Below are 13,927 nucleotides of genomic sequence, written 5' to 3'. Positions count from 1 at the left end.
TACAGTGTATTAAACCCCTCCAGTTTCCTTAACAGACCACAGCCACTTTTGGGACAATTGCATATATACCGTCTTATGCTCATTTTGTTTTCTCATGCTCATCACATGGTAACTGGCTTTGAGCTTCATCTTACCGCTCGCTACTGTTTTAGTCACCAAATTAAAAAAAAAGTTAAATAAACCAATAGCAAATAAATATTTTCAGTGTCGTATCAGTTCGTTTGTATAATTTTCTCCAATGGCCGCAATTCCCAAAATGTCCAGCCGGTGGCAGCACAGTACTTTTTGAAATTGGAAAACTGTATATTTTTTCCTGGTTGAAAGCTGTAGTTCTCATGTGATCCTACAAAAAAGAAAAGCCGGAAGTAATTCAAAAGAAGATGAGCTGATCGGGGCAATGTAACTTGTCTGCAGCAAGGATTATTACAGTTCACAGAAGTATGTAGTAAAGGTGTCTTTTTCCTTCCTCCAGTGAAGGGAGGGGAGGAGCAGTTTGCAAGTCATGTCGTTTAAATTGGTATCTTGTGATCTCTGAACTTCATTCCTTCAGCGGGTGTAACTGCGTTCAAATCACTGATTGAGTTTAACAGATTGGTAAGTAAAGAAAAATATTTATTTATAGGCTTCTCTCAATAGGTTATCACATGGGCATTGACATCTACAAAAGTGTAAGCGAACAGGATGCAGTATATGTAAATGTGTCTTAGTTCTAAGTATAAACAGGGAGGGAGAACAGCATAAAAAAGTGATTTTGCAAAATGCAGTAGGGTGTACAGCAGTGTATGTACAGGTCTATAAACAGGGTTAATAACATACACTGGTATGGTGTTTAGACAAAGATTCTATTACTGTGAAGATTCAGTATACGCTGAAGAATATGACTCCTTTTAAAAGCTTGACGGTAGAGATGTTGTCAGTGCTTGAGTTTCGCATGGTATAGGAGGATATTTGTTGTAAATTGGATCTGAGTGTGCATGGAGAAGTACTGTAGGCAAAAAAAGTGTGCAAGGATCAGCCCTCCTAACCTCTTAAACAAAAAATAAACATATTTTGCTGAAGCGCAAATGAAATAATTGAATTGGCCTGCCATTGCTCCTATATGAAAATTTGCAAAGTATAGAAGGAGTCGGTCACATCAGTTCTGAATAAAGTCAAAAGAGTGCATGCTGTTGGTCAAGGCAACCTTTTCCTGTTGTTACAAGTCATGGGTTAGTATTGCTTTTGATATAGCACAGCAGGTTTAATGTAAAATGTTATGGATCTTACAGGAAAGTCTCAACCTTGTGCATGTAGGCAGATGCTAACCTGAAAAATACACAAAAGTTATAGTCCCAGGGATTGAAAGGAAAAATGCTGTCAGAAGAGAGTCTCTGTCAATAATATTGTGTGTTGTATTTTGTTAACTGGATAACTCCCATGGAGCCAAAGACCATTTTCCTTGTGTAATCTAGGTAGACAAACTCTGTGTAATAAACTTAGGAGCAATTTATTTATAGGAATTTCAAGGCAATTGAGTTTAGTGACCAATTATGCCTTGCTAGTACCCACCCTCAGGATGTAACCCCTCCACATCATCTTGCAGGAGGGCTAGGCCTAATGTAACTTTCTGTATACCTATTCAAGATAACAGTTGAAGGATGATTGTTCCTGCAGGTTACACAGTGCAGTACACTATCTGCAACAGAGGTGGGAGAGGTGCTGTGTTTCTGTCTCTTCATCACATTGTATTTATCTGCTGTTGAAGATTTAGGTAATTGGTTCTGATATTTGCAGTAGATCCAGGATAGCTAGGGCTCTAATGTTACAGAAGGCAAGGTGTAGCATACTAAGTAGAGGGACAGTGCTTCTAGCCTTTCTTGGTAGTTCAGAGTTTTTAAACCTTTGATAGTCTTAGTTAGGAACATCTGGGGTCTTTCTAGTTGTTTGATGTGTCTGTAGAGATTCTTTCCCTAAGAGGACATCATACAAAATAATTGCCCCAATCAATGCTAAGTGTAAGGGAAATATCATCTCCGTAGAACTGGATGATATTCCTTTGGCAGTCAGTTGCACCAAGCAGAAAGATGTTCTGACTGTTATTACATAGCAATCTGTATTCCACATTTCCTAACTCAGTTTTCATTTTGCAGTGGGATACTTTCAATATAGATGCTGAGGGCAGGAGATGTCTACCAAAGTGATGATATTGCATTTTTTAGCTTTCAGCTTGAGCCTATTTTCAGTATACCCTACAAGTGTGAGTTTTTGCTGAAGACTTTGGGTATCAGAGGGGGGGGCCTGACATTAACTTGCCATTTGCAGACATTTCTAAACTTGGGTAGCCAGAGGTTCTGGTTCCTGTTTTGGAGATCAGAAAAGTCAGTACTGTAAAGGATAGGTCACAACACTGAGCCCAGGGGTCACCAGTGGTTACCTTCATATTATCTGATAACTCCCATGGAGCTCCAGCTACTAGAGCTAAGCATCAAGTAAAAAATCAATCAAACAGTATATCACTGAAAGCTTACTTTCAGTTTCTTAAAAATAGTATAATATAATATGGTGTACTTATATAATAAAATAATTATACAGATACCTATATACATGTAGATACAGCAGATGCTTAGCTCTAGTAGTTACACATTAACTGAGCTTAATTGATTAATTGTTTAATAGACTATACCATGATGCATTGTATTTAAACAGTGTTTTTTTGTAAGATTTTTAACGTCTGAAGAAGCGGATTGTGATTCCGCGAAAGCACTTACGTCCTGTCTTGTTTTATTAATAAACTGCTGGTGATTTTAAGAAATTCATCTACGTGAATACTTTGGATTAATTTCATTGTTGCTGAATATACCTAATTTCTTTGTTGCTAATATACCTTTGAGAACATCTTCAACTGCTTGCTGCTTTTTGGGTTACCTGTTTGAATACAACAAGGGACTTTCACTATCATTTTTCATATATATATATATATATATATATATATATAGAGAGAGAGAGAGAGAGATATAGATATATATATATATATATGTGTGTGTGTGTATATGTATATGTATATGTGTGTGTATATATATATATATATATATATATATATATATATATATATATATATATATATGTAGTAATAAAAATACAAAACCATTTAACAAATAGCCCATTCTCTGAGTGCACCAGTGCCCTTCAGGTTGTGTGTTATTGGGGAAATAATGCCCTTCCAGATGTGTAGAAGTCTTCAGTGTGTGGCATCAGGCCTTGCAACACTCCTGAGTGAGAGTTATTTTTCCATACACAAACACCCTGTCGGGCATTATTGATTGTTCATCAGGTCAGTTATAATACGTAGGGGTCCGAATGGAGAGAAGTCAGCAAGCAAAAGAGAGTAGTGTTGCTGAAATTGAATTCATCCTCAAGTCTTGGTGAGTACCTTTATGAGGTTGACTCTGTTTTTTTAGAAAATCTTACAAAGACACTGATATATAGACTGTATTTTATATAGCATATATCATGGACAGAAGCAGGTCGAAAAGAAAAAAAACAGCTCCGTTCACAAGACCCAGGATAATAAAGTGCCCAATCCTAGTAGGCGCACTGGTGCCAGGACTGGAAAAACTGACAGTGTAGAATCCTCAAAATACGGAAACATTCCTACAATGGGGCTAGGCCAGGCTCGGGGGAGGATGGCCCCCCTGTTGTAGAAGGAAGTAGCAGTTCACAAAAATCACAAAAACTGATAGGCCAAAGGAGAGCCATAAAGATGAAAGAGTGGAATATAGCGGATGAGAAAGAAATTATGTATTATTACTATTATGCAAAAAGACCAGAATTTCCAGACACAAGATACAGTCATATTTAGATATGTTAACTCTGTACGAATTGCAGAAGGAGTCATTACTGGGCACATTGCGGGTGCTATGAAGAACACTTTTGGCTAACTTCAAATACTGAAACAATAGTAATTTCATGAACTTTAATCATACTTTGATTTGGGAATGGGGTTCATTCCCGTTATGGTATTAGAAACCCCAAAGATTTTGAGAAATTAAAAGAAAACATAGATTTACAGTTGTGGCTCTTCAGACTATAGTTTTTAACCTGTAAGCACAAGAAGTCTGGAAGAACATGTTGCTAATCTGAAACTCAAGTATATGTAATCATTTAGTGACTTGAATCCCTAGTGATTTGCCAGAAAACCACAAATTTTATGAGGAACCGAAAATATGAAGTGAAAATATGGACAACTGGGAGGTGTGTGTCAGGCTGATGGGTCTGTAATTTCTGGAGCCTGTGGGAGGGTTACTGTTATGCAGAAGTGGTGTTACCACTGCAGTGTTCCAAACTTCAAGACAAAATCTGCTACGAAACTTAGATTAACCAGCTTTAGGAGTGACTCTCCAACGGCATGCTTAGCACTATTTATTAAACATTCCGGTATTTTTTCAAGCCTTATGAAGTATTTTTGGTCTTTGCTTGCAGATCAGTACATGTTCCTTTGTGATAATAGGGGGGATATAAGTGATTCATGGATTTATGGACTTTGGGTAAAAGTCCAAGAGGATAAAGTTAGCACTGAATATGTGTACTCTAGTAGAATTGCAATATCTGTTGAGTTGAAACGGGAGGCATTGTTTTAAATGAGTTTAGAGCAATGCTGGATGTTCCTTAGTTTCCCAACGTAGCTCGAGAGGGCTTTATTAATTGTCCTTGGCTTCAGATGCTAACCTGAGTTTGTGGGTTGCTTTATTGGATCTAATAGTATTTTTCATAATATTTTGATACTATCCTTGACATGAGGGGTTTTGGATTTGTTTTATAATTTAAGGAGTGTTTTACAAGTTTGTTCATGTTAGTAGACCACTGTGGTGGTTTGTTTTTGAGTTTCCCCATTATACTTTACGCTGGTTCAGACAGATAACTCTGTGCTTACTGGGATAAATGTATAAGAACTCAACTGTGAAGTCACCTTTGTGTCCGCGTCAGAGTTGATGCTACCCTAGAAGAATTTTGAAACTCCATCATAGAATTGGATGAAATTAATATATTTGAAAATGGTTAATTCACTTTTGCAAAAGCGTTATGGATTTTGAAGGTGAATGTCTCAAGTTTATGGTAAGAGTTAACTGAGGAAGGAAATACCAAGTGGCTATATTTATAAGGACCTGATCAAGAATGTCATATTCTTTAGTGGGTTTCTTAGCTGTCTGGTCCAGTGAGTTTTTGTTTATTAAGTGTAAGAACTTTTGAGCATAACCTACATTGGAGGTAGCGGTGCTCCAGTTTATTGAGGAGTAGTTAGTCTCCCAATATAATGGAGCTCATCTTAATAGGGAGTTCACTGAGTACAGTTAGGAATCTTAAATGATCATAAGGGGACATGGGGGGTGTCCTGTAGCAGGATACAAGCTGATAGTGTGTCCTGTTTAGTGTGATCTGGAGTTCTTCTATATCATTTTGTGGAGGAGGATCTCTGAGAATCTGTTTAGAGGTGATGTGGTCCTTGACAAATTTGGTGACATCACCACAGGTACCAACAGGCCTGAAAGCATGGTAGCACAGGTGTGAAATAAGTGTTCTCTTTATATTTAACCCAATTCCTAGTAATTACACAGACATGGTTGCATTTCAAATGCACTAGGGCCTCAATGTAAGGCAATTTTGTTGTTGAGATTTCTGGCATTGAGAAGAATCACATTTTAGGGTCATAGGTAGTTAACTAGGCATGCAATCCAGGAGACCAGTAAGGAGCCTAGCCCAGATTCCCATATGCCCCAAAGCACTGTGTGGTTAAGTGACCTGCTCAAGGTTACATAGTAGGCAAATGAAGGTGCCTTTGTAGCAGTGAGCAGTTAATTAATGTGTCATTGTTTGAGTTTACTGCACTAACTGCCAGTCCCTAATGTAATCCAGTATGGGGTTTGATACATTTGTTACCTTGTGGTGTCATTAGCTGGACTTTGCCTAAAAATGACACTATAGGGGCAGCCTGTATGCTGAATCCTTGAAAAGGAAGATGCAGGCATTGTTTTGAGAAGCAGGCTGGGGCTGATGAGCATGTCATCCCATGCTGACACATACTCGAACCCCATGGAATGACACTAACTACTTAACCTATTTTTAAAGACCGTTTCCTTTTCTTTGTGTTTATCGCATCCTTCTTGGAGAAGGAAGGATTCTACTCGGGGCAATCTTTCTTTCTCTGCATGTCCCTCAGGGTTTTGTGTCCCATCATTCACTCCCAAATGGACTACAACCATTTTGTATCCAAATTTGTCAGGGGAGTGGGTCTTGTGCCCATATGATTTCAGACTTGATGGCACCTGAAAGACAACTCACAATAACTCTTTCTCCAGCAGTGTAAGGGGAGAAATGTTGTGCCTAAGTGTAGAGTCACCTGAACATGTTTGTTAGTACCGTGAAGAAATTTGACTGTTGATGACATTCCTGCAGGTGTACGTGAAGGAGAAGAGGTATTGGATTTTTCGCTGAGACTTGGTCTTCCTGCTTCTAAGCTTTGGTAAAGAGTTTTTTTACAGCCTTGGTAAGACATTTTAATGTGATTTTATTTGGATTGTGATGGAGGTGTGTGCTGCTTAAAGGCCATGTTTCTTTGGTGAGAGGCAAGTCTCCAGCTTTATCAAGTGTTTGCACCTCTCACGTACAGAATTGTTTGTGCCAAATATGAATTTATCTGTGAACGTAAGGCAGTTTCTACACTACCTGAGGATGCCAAGAGGCTGGCAACAGAAGGGGTACAAGTAGGCTGACCTTCAGTTTTTGTACATAACTAGAGGAGTTAATTTGTGAAGGGATGTAACTAAATGAATACGTATAACTGGAAAAGTTCATACATAGAGGGATGTAGTTAGAGTTAATTTATGGACAGATTAGCACTGAATAAATTATATGTTATCAAATGAGATGGTTTGTCTATGAATGCACAAAGGCACTAGTAGTAAGAGTAAAGTGTAAGGAAGAGTAACTTTTTGGAGAAGGCACAGACTAAGGTCACTTATTAGCTACAACAGCAACTACTAATGTCTAATAGACTAATAGATTAGTACTAGGATAGTTGCCCTTGCGAGCCATTTTAAGCCCAGCCAATTATCCCTTGTGAGACTCAAACCCTGCACCTTGTGTTTGTAAGGCAAACACCTTAACCACTAGGCCACCCTCCCAACCCTAAGCAGTGTCTGCACAGTGAGGAGCTGTTACAGGTGTTTGAGGACTAGGCAGACCATTAAAGGGCACACTACAGCTCATCATTAAAGGGCACACTGCAGCTCATCATTAAAGGGCACACTGCAGCTCGTCATTAAAGGGCACACTGCAGCTCGTCATTAAAGGGCACACTGCAGCTCGTCATTAAAGGGCACACTACAGCTCGTCATTAAAGGGCACACTGCAGCTCATCATTAAAGGGCACACTGCAGCTCGTCATTAAAGGGCACACTGCAGCTCATCATTAAAGGGCACACTGCAGCTCGTCATTAAAGGGCACACTGCAGCTCGTCATTAAAGGGCACACTACAGCTCATCATTAAAGGGCACACTGCAGCTCATCATTAAAGGGCGCACTGCAGCTCGTCATTAAAGGGCACACTGCAGCTCATCATATGGACATTAAAGGGCACACTGCAGCTCATCATACGGACATTAAAGGGCAAACTGCAGCTCATCATATGGACATTATACATACATACATACACACAACTCATCATATCGACATGTGTGTGTGTATGTGTGTGTATATATATATATATATATATATATATATATATATATATATATGTATATATATATATATATATATATATATATATGTATGTATGCATACATATCATCTCTCAGCTTTTCCCGTTAGGGGTCGCCACAGTGGATCATTTCTTTCCATTTCTTCCTATCCTCTGCATCTTGCTCTGTCACACCAACCACCTGCATGTCCTCTCTCACCACATCCATAAACCTTATCTTAGGTCTTCCTCTTTTCCTCTTACCTGGCAGCTCCATCCTTAGCATCTTTTTCCCACTATACCCATCATCCCTCCTCAGCACATGTCCAAACCAACGCAATCTTGTCTCTCTTGCTTTGTCTCCAAACTGTCCAACATGAGCTGACCCTCTAATATACTGATTCCTAATCCTATCCATCCTAGTCACACAGAGTGCAAATCTTAACATCTTTAACTCTGCCACATCCAGCTCTGACTCCTGCCTTTTTGTCAGTGCCACTGTCTCCAACCCATATAACATAGCTGGTATCACTACTGTCTTGTAGACCTTCATTTTCACTCTTACTGGTACCCATCTGTCACAAATCACTCCTGACACTCTTCTCCACCCATTCCACCCTGCCTGTACTCTCTTCTTCACCTCTCTTCCACATTCACCATTACTCTGAACTGTTGATCCCAAGTACTTAAAATTGTCCACCTTTACCAACTCTACTCCCTGCATCCTCACCATTCCTCTACCCTCCCTCTCATTTGCACACATATATTCTGTCTTAGCCCTGCTGACCTTCATTCCTCTGCTCTCTAGAGCACCTCTCCAGAGTCTCCTCAACCTGATTCCTACTCTCACTACAGATCACAATGTCATCTGCAAACATCATAGTCCACGGGGCCTCCTGTCTGATCTCATCTGTCAACCTGTCCATCACCACTGCAAATAAGAAAGGACTCGGAGCTGATCCTTGATGTAATCCCACCTCCACCTTAAACGGATCTGTCACTCCCACTGCAGTCCTCACCACTGTCACACTACCCTCGTACATATCCTGTACCACTCTTACATACTTCTCTGCCACTCCCGACTTCCTCATACAATACCACAACTCTTCTCTAGGCACCCTGTCATATGCTTTCTCCAAGTCTACAAAGACACAATGCAACTCCTTCTGACCTTCTCTGTATTTCTCCAATAACACTCTCAGAGCAAACATCGCATCTGTAGTGCTCTTTCCTGGCATGAAACCATACTGCTGATCACTAATCATCACCTCCCTTCTTAACCTAGCTGTACTACTCTCTCCCATAACTTCAAGCTGTGACTGATCAATTTTATCCCTCTGTAGTTACTGCAGCTCTGCACATCACCCTTATTCTTAAAGATAGGTACCAAAACACTTTTTCTCCACTCCTCATGCATCCTCTGACTTTCCAAAATTTCATTAAACAATCTAGTTAAAAATCCCACAGCCATTTCTCCTAAGCACCTCCATGCTTCCATTGGGATGTCATCTGGGCCAACAGAATTTCCATTCTTCATCCTCTTCATAGCTGTCCTTGCTTCCTCCTTGCTAATCTGTTTCACTTCCTGATTCACTATCCCCACATCATCCAACCTTCTCTCTCTCTCATTCTCTTCATTCATCAGCCTCTCAAAATACTCTTTCCATCTACTCAACACACTCTCCTCTCTTGTGAGTACCTTTCCCCTCACTATCCTTTATCACCCTTACTTGCTGCACATCTCTCCCAGCTGTGTCCCTCTGTCTAGCCAATCGGTACAGATCCTTTTCTCCCTCTTTAGTGTCCAATCTCTCATACAACTCTCCATACGCCTTATCCTTAGCTTTCGCCACCTCTCTCTTTGCCATCCGCCTCATCTCCTTATACTCATGTCTACTTTCTTCATCTCTTTGACAATCCCACTTCTTCTTCGCCAGCCTCTTCCTCCTGTATACTCTCCTGTACTTCCTTATTCCACCACCAGGTCTCCTTGTCCTCCTTCCTCTGTCCAGATGTCACACCAAGCACCTTTCTAGCAGTCTCCCTTACTAGTTCTGCTGTAGTTACCCAGCTATTCGGTAACTCTCCACTGCCTCCCAGTGCCTGTCTTAACTCTTCCCTAAACTCCACTTCACAATCACCCTTTTTTAACTTCCACCATTTAATCCTTGGCACTGCTTTCACACTCCTCCTCCTCCTCTTCTTGATCACCAACGTCATCCAAAAGACTACCATTCTATGCTGCTTAACTACACTTTCCCCTGCCACCACTTTACAGTCTCCAATCTCCTTCAGACTGGCCCTCCTACATAGGATATAATCCACCTGTGTGCATCTTCCTCCACTCTTGTATGTCACCCTATGCTCCTCCCTCTTCTTAAAATATGAATTCACCACAGCCATGTCCATCCTTTTCGCAAAATCCACAATCATCTGACCTTCTGCATTCCTCTCCTTAACACCATACCTACCCATCACTTCCTCATCCCCTCTGTTCACTTCACCAACATGCCCATTAAAGTCCGCTCCAATCACTAGTCTCTCACCCTTGGGTACACTCACCACAACTTCATCCAACTCACTCCAAAATTTCTCTTTCTCATCCATCGCACACCCATTTTGTGGAGCATATGCACTAACAACATTCATCATTACACCATCAATTTCGAGCTTCATAAACATCACTCTGCCAGACACTCTCTTCACGTCTAAAACACTCTTGGCATATTGTTCCTTTAGTATAACCCCTACCCCATTTCTCCTGCCATCCACACCATGATAAAACAATTTGAACCCGTTTCCTAAACACCTGGCCTTACTTCCCTTCCATCTGGTCTCTTGCACGCACAATATATCAACCTTCCTTCTCTCCATCATATCAGCTAGCTCTCTTCCTATACCAGTCATACTGCCAACATTCAAAGTTCCTACCCTCACTGCTACACTCCTAACCTTCCTCCTCTCTTGCATTCCTTCATCCTCCTCTTCTCCTTCGGCCAACAGTAGCCCAATTTCCGCCAGCACCCTGTTGGCTAACAGAACTGGTGATGGTTGTTGTTAACCCGGGCCTCGACCGATCCGGTATGGAAATATGACATTTTCGCGCCATAAGTTATGTGGCAGAATTTTTACGCCGGATGCCCTTCCTGATGCAACCCTCCCCATTTATCCAGGTTTGGGACCGGCACAAAGAAATGCACTGGCTTGTGCATCCCCAGTGGCTGGGTTATAAAAGCTATACATACATACACATATATATATATATATACACACACACATATATAGATGTGTGTGTATATATATATATATATATATATATATATATATATATATATATATATATATATACACACACATATATAGATGTGTGTGTGTGTGTGTGTGTGTGTGTGTGTGTGTGTATATATATATATATGTGTATAATGTGTGTCTATATGTATGTATGTATGTGTATGTGTGTATATATATATATATATATATATATATATATATATATATATATATATATATATATATATATATATATATATTATAGATGCTATGCACACCAGTCAACTAGCCGGTATTGCTCATAGTGAAGCATACAGGTATATCGGTGTCCCTCCTAACACCTCCAGCAGATGTTACAGTGCCAGGACAGTGTGCGTGATTACCCTCTTAGAGTGTGCACATACCATAAATGTTGTACAAGTGTGTTTTTGCAGAATCGTGTCTGATTACTCTAAATCACATATGTCATGTTAGAGGCATGGGATTACTGGATGTGTTATTCTTATATTGTCCATGATTGTTATTTCTTTTAATGTTGTTCATGAGCCTTTACCTGTGATCCACTTGCTGGAGACCTCTGCTGAGCTTATCAGGCAACTCAGTTTGCACAGTTTCATAGTATGCATCCTACCCCATTTGTATGCAAAATCCCTGATAGATGTCTTCTGCACTATTCATGTAAGAATGATTATCTTACACAGACATCATCTCCATTGTTATTTCATATTGTGTGACAGTCACATAATACACATTTTCACTGTGCAGTTCCTACTGTAACATATTGATGTGTGATTTGGTGTTACTGCTACAACTGTCTTCCATTGACATGCCCTCATCTGCTTTACATTAGATTGTTACACCTGTTCTGTTTCCCTGTGTTCATTACTACAATTCATCTGTGTGTCCCTGTTCAATACACAAATGTCCCCTGAATGTTTATTTTACATAGCAGTCTATGTTCCCTTACAGATCATTTACTCAACTTCAGTACATATTGCCAGGAATGAGATTTCACAATACTCTGCCGTGTAGATAAGCTGTCCTGTACTGTGTTTGGTCCATATACTTAACATTCATACCTCTCAATTGTCCAGATTTTCACAGAATGGCCGGATGTGTTCCTTATCAAATTTGTCACTTTCTGCCATATCACTGGGATGATCTCAGCACTGATGTGACTCAATAATTACATACATTTGAGTTTCATACTTGAAATCCTTCATAATATGTATCTTAACGCAACCCCCTGGTTATTCTATCACATTTCTATAGGGTAAATATGTTAAATATGTTCCTATTTCTAGGTCCATGTAACCCCATTATAGTGGCCTTTGTCTAGATGTCTTGCACTAAGAGATTGAGAGCCATCTGTGAAGTCCTGGTAATCATTGTGGCATTCTGCACAAAACCACAGACCTTCAGTGCTCTGATTTAAACAAGAGTGCTGTCCGTGTTCGTTTGCTGGCCACAAAACCTTACTTATTTACGTTTAAAGATGGTGCATGGCATGAATATGCAAGGAGTGCTGTTGCTCACTCCACATTACTGCGCCAAATGTAAACACCATGTAGGCTTTGCACGAAGCCTACATGGAGTTTATTGAATGCTGGGACATGTTTTTGGTTGCCCCCAATATTTTACAACACCTATGTTGCCTTCAACATTTGTAGTAGTTGAAAAGTGTATAATTTTTTTCCATTTTCATATTTAGGATGAACATTACAATCCCATCCCCCACTCCATAAACCTCTATTGTCATACATTTTTAAAATGTCCATTACTTATTTTTTCAAATGTTCTGTTAAAGTCTGTCTTTCTCTGTTCAAAATATCCCATGTATTCTTTTTTTAGTCTGTCGAAACAATACTTTAATTGCATATTCATTCAATGGAATATTATTCTGATGTTCTTCATACTCGCATATACATTTTTCCATAAGTTGCATAATTTTTAAATAAATGTCAAATAATGTGTCTTTGTTACTCAAAATAAAAGCTCTTACATCTTGGGTTTTTCTCTCCCAAGGGTAGTATTTAATTGTCCCATACGTCATATATGTTAATTCCTGACTTTTTTTTTTACTTTGTATCCTTTCAGATTGTAGGGCGTGGACCATGCTGGTATGCTGTTGACAGTGTTTTGTGAGTGTGAAGAATAATTTCAATTAATCAATTGATGGTCAACGTTATATATACTGTGTTAATTGAATGTACTGATTGTCTGAAGAAGTCGAGAATCTGACGAAAACGCATACTGTCCGTTATCAGAGGATTAAGGCGTTTACATGTTTTTCCGTGGCTGGTGACAGCCTTGTCTGCTTGGTTTTGGAATAAAGAGCTTTGGCTGACTTCCTGGTGGCGATTGTTTCGTTTCGTGGTTGCCTTTTGACTCCGTTTTACTTTGTATCCTTACCACTAACTGTCTTTTTGGCATGTTCTGTTTTTTTCTTTTCTTTCTACCCAACTTATGTAGTGACCACTGTTTCTGCTTATATTCTCTTTGTACAGTAGCTTCTTTTAACCTTCCTTATGTATCCTCCTCCTGTATTTTGTCCATAATATCCCCCCATGACACTTTGTTGTCTGGCTCATTTTGATTGATCAGTAAATCATCCCACAACCCTCCCGATTGGAGGGTTGTACCTACCTATACAATCCAGTCCGCTCAACTCCTCCATTTTACCAAAAGCTGCCACTCAAACAGTAATTTTTTTATCATCTATGTCTTCTCTAACATCTTTCTTTGAGCTTGCATTCGCTACTCCTCCCTTCGCAGAATCCTTCATCTCGCATACCGTCCTCCCAGCCACCACAGTGTTAGGAGCAGAACATGCACATGTACTCGCAACAAATACTTCCGTGAGTACTGGTCATAACTTATCACAGGAGAAGTTCCCCGATGGCCTGGCCAAATTTCCCCCAGTAGTGTAAATCCCAGCTTGGGTC

The 13,927-nt window shown here is 39.8% G+C and overlaps 1 protein-coding gene across 1 annotated transcript in view; it reads left to right on the top strand.

The window, feature by feature from the left end:
- Window positions 1-352: 352 nt before the first annotated feature.
- The window catches only part of GBA (glucosylceramidase beta), a 502,181-nt gene continuing 488,606 nt past the window's right edge, over window positions 353-13,927 (top strand). The window contains exon 1 of the mRNA XM_044079308.1: window positions 353-594. The gene's annotated coding sequence lies outside the window, so the exon portion shown is untranslated. The remainder of the gene's footprint in view (window positions 595-13,927) is intronic.

The sequence above is a fragment of the Protopterus annectens genome, chromosome 8.part0 (assembly GCF_019279795.1).
Source record: "Protopterus annectens isolate FY-2018-M chromosome 8.part0, PAN1.0, whole genome shotgun sequence".
Lineage (NCBI taxonomy): Eukaryota > Metazoa > Chordata > Ceratodontiformes > Protopteridae > Protopterus > Protopterus annectens.
The sequence above is the reverse complement of the archived record's forward strand: the minus strand, read 5'-3'. Positions and strand labels throughout refer to the sequence as shown.